At 32.9% G+C, this 3,420-nt stretch overlaps 1 long non-coding RNA gene across 2 annotated transcripts; it reads right to left on the reverse strand.

The window, feature by feature from the left end:
• Nucleotides 1–278: 278 nt before the first annotated feature.
• On the reverse strand, nt 279–2,522 carry LOC109241165. 2 transcript variants are annotated; one of them, XR_002070195.1, is made up of 3 exons: nt 1,933–2,522; nt 858–963; nt 279–761 (listed from the first exon to the last, which is right to left on the reverse strand). It is a non-coding gene; the product is annotated as an uncharacterized LOC109241165 (long non-coding RNA). The 2 variants fall into 2 exon arrangements; XR_002070194.1 differs by having other exon boundaries at nt 879–963; nt 1,933–2,460.
• Nucleotides 2,523–3,420: the final 898 nt, after the last annotated feature.

Genomic DNA, 3,420 nt, shown 5'->3' on the forward strand with positions numbered 1-3,420 from the left:
GTCGTTTATTTTCCAACATTTATGTAAATGTCGACAAATAACTAGCGACATTTATTTACAGACATTTATCAAAATGTGAATAATCAAAGGTATAAATTCAATCTCATTTGCGACACATATAGAAATATCGGTTAATTATCAAACTGATTTTATTTACGACAAGTATAGAAACGTTGGCAAATTTTTCTTCTTTATATATATATATATATATATATATATATATATATATATTAAATTTAACCTGATATTCAAGGTACCACAATTTAAGCACTCACGGATTCATGAAAGAGCTGGGAATCTACAACATAATCATAACATCAAATCTTTACATCACTCCTACTGTAAAAGATGATAAAGTACAATAATAGAATTCAAAGTCATAGAAAAAGCCATAGAAAATATTCATAAAAGTTAAACAATTGGTATGAAATCTTTAACATATGGTTGAATGTCTGGCCTCTATTCTTGACAATAGATGAGTAGAATGAGACTGGTAGAGTATCTTGTGATACGCTTTGGGGTGATTGTTACTCTATCACTTGGCATATAGATGGTATACGGCATCTTCCCAATCTTGAAAACTTCTTGTTTCATTCTGTATTTAACTCTCCCAACCTTTGAAAGCTTCATTCTGTGTTTAATTGGGAGACTGCATCTTCCCATTCTCTCATTAGCTCTGCCAAATTTTGCAAGTTTCATTCTCTTTAGTCCTCCCAATTTTCTTTGACTTGCTTCCCAATAATCAAACTCCCTATCATTCTCTATATCACAAACATCAAAAGCCATGTATCAAGAGAATAAGTGATGAAAAATGGAACAAGAAAAAATGAAAAAAAGACGAAAAGGAAACAAAGTACGTGGGACATGTATGGCATTACCAACTTTACAGAGCTATGTCAAGAAATTCCATTAGTATTCCAACTCCACCAGCACTAGCAACCAAAGCCTGAATTGTAAGGCCAACTGATTGGATTGAAAACAATGAATAGTAAAAATGTGAAGGACATAAGGCAAAACGAAAAGCAAAACAGAGGCATATCCGATATTTTTAGACATTCAAGCTATAAGCTCCAATAATATATTAGTGTTACTCCTCTCATAAAAGTCCAAAATAAAGTATGAAGCTCTATATTCATGGCTTCATTAAGTCATGCCGTTCTTGTATAATCATGAAAGATATATGAAGTCGAACAACCAGCAATGTCAGCGACATGGAACAACTACCATCAATCATTTCTTTTAAATCAGTTATAACTACCATCAAACATTAACCAAAAACTAGCAACAATCAGTAGACAATAACAATGAGCAACAACCTACAAAGTAATTTATGAAGTTATTCAAATAACTTGTAACAAATTCTCATCCTAGAATCCTCTGTCCTCGAATAGAATGCACTCATGTGAATATTAATTACCAATTCAAGATAGTGAGATCCCATCATGGTCCGCTAATAGCAATTTATCCAAAAAGTTCTTTTCTACCTTATAGAAAATATATAATAAAGAAAAGGAGAGTGAAGCCATAAAATTTAAGATGTACTGTTGTCATCACACATATCCAAAGATGACTATTAGAGCACAAAGCAAATGAACAATGCTGAAACAAAATATCACTAACACTTTTTAACTACTTGCTTATTACTTTGTCAAAAATGTGAGTTGGTTGACACTCTCATTTTGCCCAATTTGCACTCCAAAAAATAATAACGCACAATAGATAAAATTATGAAATAGTTCTATCCCCTTTGATGTATCTATGCTGGGTACCGAGCATTAGCAAACTTATGCATAATGAGATGGTATTAAAAACAAATCAAAGGAAAATGAATTAGTAATATAAGTTTCATCCAGGACAAGGCCTAAATCACTTTAAAGATGGATAAACTTTTCAACAATAGCAATAACTAGAATAGAGAAAGATTCTTCTTACACGATTAACACTCTCCACGAGCAAGCAATAGCCAAATTCCTGAATCTCTCATTGTGCTGTGGCAGAGGAAGGGGAAAACAAGAAAAAGAACCTGAGAAGATATTATAAAAGCTTGTCTTCAAATAGTCAACCTTGTTGAAATCAATCAAACAAGAACTATCAACTTGAACTAAAGAATTAGGCGAGATTTCACAATTAAAGCCAAAAGGTTCACCAAAAAAAAACTTCTGATCACATTTGTTGTCCTATATTTGGCACTAGATCTCTCAGTCGTTTCTCTTTCGTTTGGGAATAATAGGATTGAGGGTTTTTGCTTTTAGTGAGATTGGGTAAAAGAGGATGACAAGTATGAGTGTCAGAGAGGCAATGAGTCAGATGAATTACCAACAGATGTTGAGGATTGACGGCATCTCTTTGTTTTGTGTATTCAGAATTCAATTGTAGGCACACGGCAAAGAGGATGATGATTTTACTATTTAGTTAGTGCCCTGAAATATTGCTAATTTACTCTTTTTATTTATAAAACTTAATTACGGAAGTGATCAAATCCCCCACTTTTAGTATATAAAAGTCGTTAAATACCGACAGATGTTCTTACACTTAAATCAAATGTCACCTTATTGTTGACATTTTTCATTAGCAGTCGTTATTTTTACGACGTTTTTCTGAAAATGTCAAAAAATAAAACTTTTACAGTCATTTATTGCAAGGGTCATTAAATAAACGTCGCCATAACCCCGATTTCTTTGTAGTGAACATGGCAAATCTATGTGACTAGGTACTTCACTTGATTTATCCGTATAATATGGATCCCATGATTAATGTCAAGCTAAGTTCGTATCACTGTAGATACGGTGAAGTGTTGTTTGAGGAATAAATTACAATTGCTTACAAGAAAGATTACAGTTCATCTGTTCCTTCCCAAGGTTTTTCTATTTAAACAATAGAATCATGAACAATACCACTGTAATATAAAGTTTCTAGCCTAACCTAAATGTTTGTGCCATTGAAAACAGAGATTAATGCTAATAAAGGAATGGTATCAGCATCCTAAATTGTGACACCACCGTTAGCATTCCACATTAGTCATATATTACTTTTGTTGTCATGGTCCCACGTGGACAAGACAACTCTTATACTTATCCTTTTAAATTAATAATTAACTAGTTATCCACATAATTAAAAATTATCTCAACTTATTTAAAATACTACGTACTTTTAACACACTTCACGTACCCTACTATCATGGTCATATATATATATATATATATATATATATATATATATATATAACGGTGTCAAGGTTGTTAAACTTCCGGGGTGTAACATGATGTTTTGGTTCAAGTAACCCCTTATTTATAGGAAAATGATGATGAAACTGACGGCACATTCAATGCTTCTGGGAAAATGGATCGGCGGTGCATTCAATGCTTCTGGGGAAACGGACCGGCGGTGCATTAAATGCTTCTGAAGGAACAAACCGACGGG

Source organism: Nicotiana attenuata, unplaced genomic scaffold (assembly GCF_001879085.1).
Source record: "Nicotiana attenuata strain UT unplaced genomic scaffold, NIATTr2, whole genome shotgun sequence".
NCBI lineage: Eukaryota > Viridiplantae > Streptophyta > Magnoliopsida > Solanales > Solanaceae > Nicotiana > Nicotiana attenuata.